Source organism: Myotis nattereri, assembly GCF_964212035.1.
Source record: "Myotis nattereri genome assembly, chromosome: 14".
In the NCBI taxonomy this organism is placed as follows: domain Eukaryota; kingdom Metazoa; phylum Chordata; class Mammalia; order Chiroptera; family Vespertilionidae; genus Myotis; species Myotis nattereri.
Genome location: NC_138089.1, coordinates 40,523,328 through 40,537,526, shown reverse-complemented (window position 1 = coordinate 40,537,526; position 14,199 = coordinate 40,523,328).

The following is a 14,199-nucleotide window of genomic DNA, read 5'->3' as shown; positions in this document are numbered from 1 at the left end:
GTATCCACAGTGCTCTTTTCTCATCCAGGGGGAATTAGAGGGATCCTGGCTTCTCAGGTTGCTACTTCAGAAACCAAAGTGAATTGTTCGGAGAACAGAGTGCTCATTAAAAAGTACATATTGAAAGGTTTTGGATGCAAACAAAGTAAAACTAATCAAGAAAGTGGAATGGATTTTGAATTAAATTTGAACTGTGGTTACTGAAAAATTAGGACCATTTCTATTCTCTAGTAGTGCTCAGTTAGCAGTAGGCCAGTTATTCTTTTCATCCGCTGATCTCTTGAATGGAAAATCTATGCATTTGTCATCTAGAGCAGTTTTCTGGAAAGTTAAAAATATTTCTAGATAAACTGTGAGCATCTTACCTACCTTCAAGAGATCTTGAAAAAAAATAAAGATACCAGGACAAAGTATTTATACCAGCTCCTCAGTAGCATATGAAGGGAAATTTTTCATCCTTTCTTATATTGTCTATCTCCAATCAATATCACCATAGCCAAAAATTCTCATAAAATTATCAGCTCCCTTATATTTGATATAGATTTTGGAAAATGAATTACTTTGTGACTAGAAAACCATAGACTTTGTAGTTAAACTATTTTTCTTAGAGGACATTGATTGAGATGGTTTTAAAACTGTATTATTACTTTATTGCTGTGGATGGCTTTCTTCAAATAAAATTTTGTACAGAAATCTAATGTATAAAAGAAAAAGAAAGAGCATTCCTCTGGATGAAGCATGGGAGGGTGACTGTTCACCATTTTGCCTTCCCTCCATCCCCATTGTATACAGTATTATGGAAAAAACAGAACTATTAGAATTTACAATAATATTGTGCCAAATTTGCACAAAATTGTAATGTAACATGTTCATCAACTGTGTGGAAAATCGCTCCCCAAATTATATCCCTGTGAAGAACTCAGCAGAAATGTAAGTTGCTCTATCGGCTTGAAATTAGATACTTCACACGCTATAACATTTCAAAAGAGCTCAAAAGGAACCTTCCCACAAAAACTACTATTTTTACGTCACTGTATAAAAATCACCCTTGACATATGCGTAAAATAAGTATGAAATGGTAAACTGTTATCTCTTTAAAATTTATTTTTATAAACAAAATAAGAACAGTTTTGGACTATGTTAGAGATTTTAACTCACAGAAACAGAAACTCGTTTTTGCTTCAGATAGTTGTTTTGGACACTTTGCACTCTAAATCTGTGGAATCCCTTCTTCGAATCAAATTCAGTGGAAAGCTCGATGTGTAAAATAATTTGCGGTTGAGCTCTTCTGCTTGAAGCAAGGATGGGATCCTGGAACCCTTACACTTGCCTCCCCAGGGGCCTGCCTGCTTTCCAGCCTTCTAAGAATCTGTCTCAGAAGGTCCAGACCTCCCGTCTGCCAGAGTGGAAGCCACTTTCCGGAGGCTGTGAAAGCAGAGTGCTTCAGGATGTAGACTCTGGGATCAGTGAAACCTAGATTGACCACCATTTCTGCCACCTATTAATGTGTCAACCTAATCTCTCCGAGTTCCTCATCTGAAATAGGAGAACAATGGCAGTAGACAGTCTCCAAAGTGGGCTGCCATCACTCCCTTTTCTCTTCATATGCCCATGCTGCTTCATCCATTAAGGGTAGATTCAATTTCCCATGCCCTTGAATGTAAGCCAGCCGTGTGATCTCCTTTAGCCAGTAGATTGCCGAGGAAATGAGTCTGTACCAGTTCCAGTAATAAACCTTAAGAAGCCTGGGAGCTCCCTTTCAGGAAAGCCAGATGCCATGCTATAAAGACACTCAGACAAGGCTATTAGATGAAGGAAGAATCGTGTAGATACAGAGAGGCCACAAGGAGGGTCACTGAGGCCCCAGATCTGAGTGGAGTCTTCTTCCGAAGAACCTTCTAGCTGAGACATGTCCGAATTCCTGACCCACCAAATAGTTACAGGTGGTGAAATGTTGTGTGTCAACTCACATAGTTTTGGAGTGGCTTGTTATGTAGCAATAGAAACAACAATGGAATCTATCTAATGTGGTGGTTAGCAATAATACTAGTAAATGAAATAGCAATAATACTAGTAAAACAGTTAGCACCCTCTGGGAGAGCACTGCAACGAAATGTAACTATTGCTTAGTGATTGGACTGTACTATTGAGTCAAAGTTGCAGAGACCTTTGTGGCGCTTCCATGCTAGAAGGTGCACACAGAAATAATAAATAATGTAGTTTGTTAGAATGTGATGTCCTATGGGGGGGAGGTGGGAGAGAATAGAGCAAAGGGGGTTGGAGGACAGGGGAAACAGTGTATAGTTTTAGCTAGGATGGTCAGGGTAGGCTTTATTGAGAAGATTAAATGTAAGGAAAAGAATGTAAGGGGTTGGAGGAACTATCCACGCGCATATTGGAAAAGTTTAGAGACAGGACAAAGCCAGTCCAAACATACAAACACTTAAGGAGAGAGCATGTCTGGATTGGTCAAGGGTCAGTCCAGAGGTCACAGTGGCTGGAACACAGAGTACAAAGTGGAGCATGTAGGGGACAATGTCAGAAGGGCTGGCTGTGAACTATTGTGAGGGCCTTGGTTGTGCTAGAACATCGAGAAAAAGATGTTCTATGTGTAATGAAAGCACTGTACTTTTCTTTCAAAATCTATGAAATGGAAATTCAGTGTGAGTTGAAATAACTGGTATTATTTCCTTCCTAATACTGTGACTACAATGATCTTGATTCTGCTTATTTGTGTATTCTGCCAGTCCTACTGTAATGTAAAATTTATAAATACATGGACCTCCCCTTTTTATTTCATCATTGTATATGAAAAATCCAAAAGAATTTCTGTTACAGAGTAGATGCTCAAGATATATTTTTGGGTAAAGGAATTCACAGATGAAAAAAAGTTATTAAATAACAAACATCTCAATATTTCATAGTTTACAAAATGCTTTTCCATTAAGTTATCTCATGTTAAAAAATATGTTCATATTGATTTCAGAGACAGGAAGGGAGAAAGAGAGGTAGAAACATCAATGATGAGAGAGAATCATTGGTTGGCTGCCTCCTGTACATCCCCTACTGGGGATTGAGCCCGAAAAACAGGCATATGCCCTGACCAGGAATTGAACCATGACTTCCTGATTCAATGCTCAACCACTAACCCACACTGGCTGGGCAAGTTATCGCATTTTATCTTTACAACATTATCAAATAAATCATATTACTCCATTACTCCATATTATTAATATTAGAGTTTTATCCCAATTGGAGACTGAGTTGCAGAATGTTTAAAGGTCTTGGCAATGAGGTCTTCCCAAGGACCAGTTGCAGGTGAGTTGAGCTAATTTTATGGATTCTTCAATGTTTTTGTGTACTATCTCATTTTTAAAAATTGTGTCCTATTGCACATTTTTACTGGATTAAAGAAATTTCATCATACCTCTAAATAAGTACAAAGGAAGAAATTTCTAGTATAATGAAATTTTGATGCCTCTTTTTTAATTCTAACAAATCCTATATAATAAAAGGCTAATATGCAAATTGACTGAACCTTGTAACAACTGGTCACTATGACTCTCACTGACAACCAGGGGGCAGATGCTCAATGCAGGAGCTGCCCCCTGGTGGTCAGTGCACTCCCACTGGGCTCATGGCTGGCAAGTGCAGCAGCAGTGGTGGGAGCCTCTCCCACCTCTGCTTCAGTCGGACATCCCCCTAGGGCTCCTGGACTGTGAGAGGCCATAGGATGGGCTGCGGGACCCCTCTGAGTGCATGCATTTCATGCACCAGGCCTCTAGTCTAATATTAATATCACTGTTCTTCTTAAAACATATATAAATTTCTATGAGTCGAAATATTTACATATTCTCTTTTTACATGAAATTCACATTTCCTTGAATTCATATTTCTATTGTACTTTCTTCATAGGATATTATCTTGAAAATATATTTTTTATATGTGAAAGGCTAGAATTGATTACTCTATAAAAATTTTCTGAAACAAAATGGAGCATATAAATTTAAATTTAAATATTTTACTTCTTATTATAATAAGGCTCCAGATTGAGTTATTTTATAGCTATTATTAATGCATAGCTAATAAAATGGATACTAATAAACAAACATAATAAATAATAAACATAAAAAGTAAAACTTTATTATATTTCTTAAGGAGATGGGTGGGGATTTTTTTCATGTATACAAGATGAATTATACTTTTTTTTGTAAACATAGAGTTTAGCATCAGTTTTACTCCGATTTAATTTTTTTTCTGATGTAAGTACTGAGAAAATGTATTTGCATAAATAAATAGATAGAAATGAAAAGATTTATGTTACTAGTAATAGCCCTTCAATTCTGTCAGCTATCACCTACTGATCTACTGTCAACGTTATTTTTACTAATTTATCAGCTGATAACCCACTTAGATGAGCCATGGAGATCAGAGCATAGAAAGCACCTGGCCTGAAAGAGGGTCTGCTACCTTAGGATTGCCTTCTTGGCACCTGCACCTACATTTAGAAATGATTATTTGTCTTGTACACCAGGGGATTTTCCAGCAGCGGAGTGACACCAGGCATGAGTAAACGGTATGCTGAGGGTTGTTTGTAAAAAGGGAGGAGAGAAAGGAGAACTTGTGAAATAGTAAAAGCAGGTTCATTTTACATGAGAATATATATGGAAGCTGAGGATTTAGAAATGAACTCTCTTAAAATATCTACTTGCCCATGTACCCCTTGGGAGCTCGGTGATTCGCAGACCCCAGTGTGAAGACTGTTTGCTAAGAGGACAGACTGCACAGCTGCCCCGTGTAGTAAGGGGGCAAATGAACGTACTAACCAGAAACTATCCCCAAGAAGCAAGACCTTAAGGAAATCATGAGGCCTGAGACGGAGGAACTTCTTTACAACAAGGGCATAAAGTGGCAGAAGCAGGCATTCAGGACCACCGTTCTAGAACCCTGGGCTATTTACTGGGGATGGGAGTGAGGGTTGGAAGATCAGGAAAAGAGTCAGAGGGGGAGGGTCTTTTATTTTTTGTTTTGTTCATCCTCACCTGAGGATATTTTCCCATTGATTTTTGGAGAGAGTGGAATGGAGGGAGAGACAGAGAGAGAAACATCAATGTGAGAGAGACACATGGATTAGTAGCCTCCTGCCCTTGACTGGAATCGAAGCCAGGACCCTTCAGTCCACAAGTCCACACTCTTTCCCCTAAGCCAAACTGGCTAGGGCGGGGGTGGGTCTTTAAGAAGCTATCATCTCCAGATCATAGGGGATACATATGTGAAACTTCTCTTAGAATCCTAGGGGTTTAATATGATAGGAGAAAAGAAGAAAATTGCTAAACAGAGCCATACAAAAGAAATCACATATCTTTATGAATTAGTTTGACTGTGTTTGTTAGTTTGATATCTAGTGTAGTCAAGTAAAAAATGTCAGACTACCCAAGATAGCAGCTTCGCACCACGGGTGGCTATTGGGTACTTGATATGTGGGACGTCAGAAGTAAGATGTGTTGTGTGTGAGTTACATACCAGATTTTTATTTTTCTTAATATGGTTACTAGAACTTTCTAAGTTATATATGTGGCTTTTATTTTCTCTTGCATAATGCTGGGCTAGAGCTTCTCTATAGAATTGCTTTTAAATCAAATCATTTTTGGATAATTTTAAAGTCATTTTAAATCATGTTATGCAACAAATTACAAGACATGAGACAGAAATAAAGCCACGTGTTAAAATTTTGAAATCGGAAAATATAAATAAATGCTGAAGACATATTGACTAAACAAAGCACGATAAAACAGCATAGTGCATTATAATTTAAAATTGTAAAAATAAATAAGCTCATACATAGATAAATGACATGAAAATTCTTCACAAAAATATTAATAATAGGCTTTCTTTAATGGTGAGATTATGTGTGACTGTGGCTTTTTATTACAGGTTTTTATCTCCTAATTATCTAACATAGACATGCATAATTTTTATTATTAATTTTAAAACAGCATAATGGGAAAATGTTCTTTTGTTATCTATTTACAAAATATTTAATAACAATTATACATAGAAAAAATGAACAAAAGCAATGAGAAATGTTTATTTCTATTGTTTGGCACAGTATACATAGCATAATTAAAAAAGGTGAGAGATCATACATATTTTAGAAATACCTTATAGTTTCTTTCTATTAGTGTCATTATCAATTAGGACTTCTTTCTCTCTTTTGTCATCAATAGACTTCAACGTAGTGGGTGTCAGTGATTAGAAGGCATTAAAATTTCTTGAAAATAACAGAAGAACTATGAAAAAAAAATTTGCTCAATTTTTGAAAAACAGTGTCTGCGAGGAAAATCTGTCTATTTGGCCACCACATAAAAGCCCAAGTGTATGAAAATCATGTCATGGAGCTGATCTCAGTGCAAAAACAAAAGCAGGAATTAATTGATTTGCAGAGCTCTCTGATACGGTTCCAAATATCCAGCTATGGTTTGTAAACGTAGAATGGAAAGTGAGCTGAATTCTCCCAGAATTTGCATCCGTAGGATTTACTTTTTAATATTATTTCATTTGCTACAGCAGTAATATTCTTATACTTAGCATGCTAAAAGAGAACTCTGCAGTACCCCACTCCCCAAATTATCTAGTTTTCATTAAGGAATCAGTCCACTGAGATAATGTGATTCTGTTTACAAGTGTATCTCAAACAGCCATATCTGGTTCATAAGCTTATAACCACATGGTTCCTTTAAAGGGTGAAGATATGCAACCCAGTCTATGAGAAGCACTGCTGTCTGAAGCCTTCTGAGCCGGCAATGGCAAAAGACTTGTTAATTAAGACACAGCAAAGTAGTCTAAGCTCAGCAAGAGGGCAATGGTTCAGTGTTCATACCGCTCACCGATCTGCTTTTTAATCTTCTCCAGCTCATCAACTTCTTTCTTTTCTTAATAACTATTTTATTGGTTTGTGTTTCTCCTGAGGCTCGAGACTAGAGGAGGAGATGTCTCTAAAAATTTCAGGACTGTGTCATTCATGCTGCCTTTCTCCAGTGACTCACTTTAACATGCATGACTTACTGGGCCAACACTGTCAGCAAAAAAAAAAAAAAAAAGACTCCTCGTTCACCTTTGATTGCCGCTGATACAAGTTAAGTTAAAACAGATGTGGGTGGAAAGCTGTCGTTTTAGAAAATGTGATATGTGCTCTAATGGAGAGTTGTACAGATGTCCAAAGTGCTCTAAAATCACAGAGGACGGAGCAATTCAGGGCAATTTTATTGTGCTTTGTGCGTAGGTTTATGGGTCTGGGGGAGGCTTCATGAAAAGGTCTGATTTGGGGGCCTATTCTTGCCAGGCAGAGAGTTAAAAGGCAGTGGGTGGAGAGGCAGCAGGGTGCTAAGGTCAATAAAAATACTATTGGAAATTTTATTAGAATTGTATTGAACTATAGATCAATTTGAGAAAAAGGGTCATCTTCACAATATTGTGCCTTCCTATCTGTGAACATGGCATGATTCTCCATTATTAAGAATCTCTCTAATGTCTTTCAATAAGATTTTCTATTTTTTTTCTAGAATTGAGCCAACCAATCACAGCTGACCTGCTGACACAAATGATGGAACAGAGCTCAGCAGGGATGCCCCAAACAACCCAAAGTTTGAGGTAGTCTCATCCCACCGGGACTGTAGTTCATTGTTACAAATCACTAGCTCACTAACGTGGCCAATGTTAAAAACCAATGTCACTGACTCTCAGATCATGTTTTCAAGCATGGTGCAATTCTCTATGATATGTTTCCTATTCTTCAACCTGGGATTTAGGACTCCTGTTCTGTTTCTGCTTCAATACAAAAACTTACAAAAAATGTAGTTACTTTCCATTAGATCCCAAAATGTGGTCACTCATCCACTCCTTGAGGATGACTTCTTGAGACACCCATTCATTAAATGGAGGCCTAGCTTCTTGGTTAGTGATAATGAGAGTTAAATATATTCTGCTGTGTCAAATGATGTAACTTACATCAATAGCTACCCTCCTCGGAAGCTGGCCCTTGAGCAACATTAAGCTAATTTAGGCTCTTTCATTTTCTAGTTTATCCTCTCTCCTCTTGAGTCCATCGCTGAGGACCCACTGCGCCTTGAGAAATGTTTAGCCTGGATAGGTATGACAGCCTTGGCAGCTCTAAATGGAAGTACCCGGATGAGGCCCAGCTATGAAGCAAGGCAGGCTGGTGCTGGTGCTTGTGTCTGGCCTCTTATTGATAGGGGTGCGGTTCCCTGACCCAGCTGCAGTGTGTTTGAGATTTTAGCCAGAGCCAGGACAGGGCATTCATAGGCAAAAGCTGTTGCACACAGCTTGGGTGGGGTTATAAATTGGCTGAGGCGGGGTCTTAGGGAATTACCAGGGTGGACCAAACAGCAATGGCTTCCAGTCAGCCCTGCGACCTGGAAGATCCCAGCACAGGAACAATGATCCCTGCAAGCACCTCCGTCTGGGAGAAAGCCGCCCCCGAGTTCCTGCCCCGATGCCAAATAGTCCAGTTCCTCCTGGTATGTGTCTGTGTCCCCCAGAGCCTCGTCCTGGTGCTGGAGTTCAGAGGAAGCGGGACCTTGTAAGCTCAGTTTGGTGCCGGCTTTTTAAGAGGAACAGCTGGGTCCCAGCAGCTTCTGTGTCACTGAGCCCCAATTCGCACTGGTTTTTACAGCCCATAGTTCTTACTACCCATAGGGACTTCTTTTCCCAGCTCTGGGGCCCTGGGCAGGGGCAGGGGGAGGGGGTCTGGTGTGGGGCTGGGACCCCTTGCTCCTCACAGGAGGCCTTAGCAGAGAGGATCTCCCTCCCGATTAGAAAAGCCCATTCTGCGCCTCTGCACCTCCTCCCAGCCTCAGTGTGCCTTCTTTACTTCTCTATTTACAGGACTTCCATTCAGTCAGCTTTCCAGAGGTTCTGGATGATGGCTGTTCTGTATTTTAGTTGTAATTTTCATGTGGTTGTGGTAGGCGGAGAGGACAGGCGTTTTTACCTATGCCGCCATCTTCAAATCTCTCTGAAAATCAAGTTCTTCGTGCATGAAACTCATTGTTCTACGCAGTGTCTCTCTACTGTTTTATTTATTTCTCTCTGTCCCCATTATCTACCCCATCTCCTTCTCATGGGCAGTTGTCTGAGTTTGGGTTGAAACTGAGCCTGAGATCTTGATTTGCTTGAAAAGGGTTTTTGCTCAGAGATCTCAGGAAATACGCAAGCTAGGAGGTAGGTGAAGGCAAGGTTGGGCAGAAACACAGCAACTCTCCCCTGAGGCTTCTCTGGAGCTTCAGGGTACTCTGGAGCTGAGATAGCCCTTCAGAGTTAAACCCAGAGGCAACCGAAGACTTGGCCTTGTGTTCCCAGGTCAGTCAATCACTGGCTGCAGGCAGTCCGAGGAGGGGTCATTACCTTGGGTGAGGCTGTTTTCTGTTGTCAGGGCAGCACCAAGGGGGAGCGCAGGTGTGAGCTGTCAGCAGCAGAAATTCCCAGCAGCTGGAGAATGGAAGCTTTTGCTCAACGGAGAATTATGTCTGTATATGCTGACCTCCAGGGTTATTTAGGATGTATTGTTCAGAGGGGGGAAAAAAGTTTGGAGACAGGCATGCAATATCAGAAAACAAACATTCCTGGTAGATTTATAAACTCTTGTATGTTTGAGTTTGAAAAAGAATGGGGAAAGGTAAATATTTGGCTCTTAACCACAGACTGCCTCAAGAGGATGCAAGTGTGAAAGAAAGAGGTTGAATGAGAGTAACTATTTATATATCTCTGTGCTGTTTTAAAGATTATCTCAACATGTCAATTGTATATTGTTATTAAATTTAATTAGAAAACAGATACAATTCTAGCCCGTTTGGCTCAGTGGATAGAGCATTGGCCTGCGGACTGAAGGGTCCCGGGTTTGATTCCCGTCAAGGGCATGAACCTAGGCCCGGGCCTGGTCAGGGCATGTGCGGGAGGCAACCAATCAATGTGTTTCTCTCACATCGATATTTCTGTCTTTCCCTCTCTCTTCTACTCTCTCTAAAAATCAATGGAAAAATATCCTCAGTTCAGAATTATAATAAAAAAAGAAAACAGATACAATAGAATCTGGCTTACTCATACCACAAAGGAATAGCTGCTGTTGCTGTCATACCCTTAGGGTTCATTTACAGTGTAAGTTTCTTCAGTGTATTTAAAGCAAATCAATTAGAAACAAAAAACAATTTACAGGTATTCAGAAGAGCACATGTAACAAGAAAATCTTAACTTTCATAAAGTCTACTTTATCAATCCTTTCTGGTTAGAGCTTTTGGTATAGAAATCTTTGCCTACTACGTTATGAAGATTTTTCAGCAAGGTTTTTCTTCAGAAGCTTTGTTGATTTATCTTTCACATTTAAGTCTCTGATTTTCATCAAATTAATTTTTGTTTACGGTGTGAGGTTAGGTGTAACATGGTGTCATTTTTAGGGTTCCATGTTTGTGTCTGTGTGCAAATATGTGTGTGTGTATTATTTAGAACAGTGCCTGGCAGGTCACTGTTATATAAATGTTAACTATTATTATCATTACTATTTGCTATTGCTAACTTATTAATTCCCTAATGATGTTTTCATCTCTATTTTTAGGTTGATAATAACTTTTAAATTTTACATTTGTTCATGCTTTAATATCTAAATGCTTGTTTTACTTAATTTTTGTTCCTTTTAAGTTCTGCTATAATGTAAAGCATTTCAAGGGTAATTTTTCAGTCTTTTAATTTACTTCCTGAACTTCCAGACTGAATTATTTATCTGCCTTTTAGAGGCTTTTCTCCTTCCTTCCTTTTTTTTTCTTTTCCTTTCTCCTCCCTCCCTCCTTCTGTCTCTCTGTCTCTCTCTATCTCTCTCTTTCTGATATTTGCCACACCACATCCTCTCACATTTCTCATAATATTGTGGTAATATTTGTCTAGACATTCTATTTCATTTACCCTAAGTAGTTTGTATTTTCCTAAGGAAGTAGGCAACATTGCTCTTTCTTTTGTATTGTGTTAAATATCTTATGTTTGGATTCACTCTGAACAGACAGCAATGCTGTTTCTTTGGCGAGATACAATTGGTGTTTGGACCATTTTCTCCATTCAACATAGGGACCAGGGATATCGTGATTTCTGACTGTTTTTGTTGGCTGTGCTGAGATTCTATAGCAGAAGTCAGGAATTTATACACTTTAGAGACTTGTCATTACCCTTTCTTAACCTGCACTTACTCATATGCTGAATTGATTTCTATCCTAATTGGTAGAAAGAATTCCTGGGATTTTAAAAAAATAATTGTTTATTGTTGAAAATATTACATATGTCCCCTTTTACCCCATTGACCCCCCTCAGATCCCCCTGCCCCCCCCCCCCAGCTTCCCCTGCTCCCCCACCCAGGCCCTCACCACCCCATTGTCTGTGTCCATGGGCCATGCATATATGCATACAAGGTCCTTGGTTGATTACCTCCCACCTACCCACCCTCCCCCACCTTCCCTCTGAGAATCCGCACTCTGTTCCATGCTTCCATGTCTCTGGATCCACTTCGTTCATCAGTTTATTTTGTTACTTAGAAGGAATTCTTGGGATTTATTTCACTCATGTTCTTTCTACATTATTGGTGGAAAGCCATATAAGGCTTAGAACTACACCAAGTCAAACCAGAAACTTACATTTAATTTGTAGATCACAACTTTTTGTAATTGATAAATTTTGTTATTTATTTGCCACTGTTGTTATATTTCAGTTTTTATTCTTATATTTTTGTTAATACTATTATGTATTTTGGGAGGTATCACTTCTCCATTTTTTTCAATAAATTAGCCATATCTGCAGCTGTGCCTTAAACACTGAGTCTTTGGTTTTCCCTGGATGTTCACTTGATAAAGTGCATCAGCCATTTACAAGGGTTTTCTTCATTTTTTAAACTGTCACTTTACATTCATTTTTAAAATGGAAAATTAGCCCCTGTCAACAAATTAATATTTCAGAACATCTGAGAACTACTTTATAAATAATTTTGAAGGGCTCTTCATAATTTAAAAATTCTTTATTGATATTTTTCTCCCAATTTGAAAACAGAACTTTGATTTGTATTGTTGCATTCTTCAAATATTGCTCTTAGCTTGGTTGGAGAAAAACACACTGTTCCTTTAAAAAATATATGTGAGAATATCTTCAATTGCAATGAAAAGAATACAATAAGGCTGTTTTATACATTCAAGTATTACATTAGAGTAAAAAAATAAAAGGTACTAAAATTTTATAGTTTGTGTGAGGGTCGCCAAAGGAGGAACACATGAGGCCAAAATGGGTAAAGAATTATAAATTTACTAGAGGCTCAGTGCATGAAATTCATGCATGGGGCACCCTCAGCCCAGCCTACACCCTCTCCAATCCGGGACATCCCTCTCACAATCCTGGACCGCTGGCTCCTAATTGCTCACCTGCCTGCCGGTCTGATTGCCCCTAACTGCTCCCTGCTGTCAGCCAGGTGGCTCCCAACTACCCCCCCCTGCCCCAGCTGGCCGAGTCGCCCCTCACTGCCCCCCCCCCCAGCCTAATCGTCCCCAACTGTCGCCCCTGCCAGCCTGGTCACCTCTAACTGCACACCCTCTGCCAGCCTGGTTGCCCCTAACTGCCCCCTCTGCCAGCCTGGTTGCCCACAACTGCCCCCCCTGCTGGCCTGGTCACCCCCAACTGCCCTCCCCCCCTGCCCCCACCAGCCTGGTTGCCCCACACAGCCTGCTTTTTCAGTCATTTGGTCGTCCCTCACTAACCCCCCTGCTGGCCTGGTCATAGGCAGCCATCTTGTGAGAGTGTGAGGGTCAACTTGCATATTACCTCTTTATTATATAGGATTGTTACATCTGCTAGCAGAAGGGCTGAGGCCAAAACAGCATCATTAGGGCAGAGTAGGGGAAGTGGGATGTTTATGTCTCCTGTAAAGGTCAGTCAGAGTAACCGGTGGGAGCAGGTGTAGGTGGGAGCCAGGTGTAGGTGGTCACTGGAAACTGGGTGAGGCAGTTGACTGGAAGCAGAAGGCTGTTGTTAATCATGAAACCTACAATGAGAATAACAGAAAATTGCCCGGAGGGGCAAGAACCCCAAGTAGAGCATAATGGAGCCCAAGAATGTACCTGAGAGTCCAAGGAGGGGCGAGAGCCCCAAGCAAAGCATAATGGAGTGTAAGAATGTGCCTAACAGTTGTTATGCTGGGGTTCAAGTCTGAACTTGTCACTTACTAAATAGAAGCTTTTCAATGTGAGTTTATCCGGGCATGAGGTTCTGCATTTGGAAAATGAGGATGATAAAAACTATGGGGTGCTGCTATAGTGTTTTGGACAGGTTCAAGCCTTGGACTGATGAGAGGGCATAGTCCTCTCATTGCCATGTGCAAGTCCCAGCTGGAGGGCAGACCCTTCCCAGCACAATTAGCCAACAGCTATAGCTGTAAGCTTGAACCTATAGTCTGAACACGTGGCCCCATGTGCCTGAGTGATATAGTTCAGGTGCATGTAGTTGAGTAAGGATTGAAACCAACGAGAATGTTGTAAACATCTTGATCACGCCCTTACTTTGTCTCGTGGCATCTGCTATAAAATAAAGACACGGCTTGTGGGTGCGGCGCTGTCCATCAGAGGGGCAGCATCCCACTGAGACCCAGCTTTCATTCTCATGTCTGTCTTTTCTAAACCTTTCATCGCCCCGACTCAGGGTCACTGAACCAGGCGGAGCTGGCATGGCACATAAGGTGCCCTGGGGCTGAGTATGCCACGGCCATGCCGGCTCCCCACAAAAAAAACCCCACTGGAATTAGCTCATGAATTATTATAAAAATAAACTGGATAACATATAACCATTATTGTAAACTGAAATTGGTATGTTAAAGTTGTTTGTTTCCCCAATGCTAACCTAAGAAGTCCAAAACTTCTAAAAAAAGTTTGAAAGTTGGGTCTTTGAAAACAGTTTGACTAGCAAAGAGCCCACCATTTGGGCTAATGTGACTTCGTCTCAGTATTGGGTTTTGGACACCCAGTAACCACGTGAAGGTGGAGACAGTAACACTCTATAGTGGCATCCTCTGCTCTTCCCTCTCCTTTTCCCAACTTTAATTTTCTAAGCAATTAAAAGAGAAAATAAAAATAAGGAGAGAATCACTTGGATAGATTAACCAAAAAA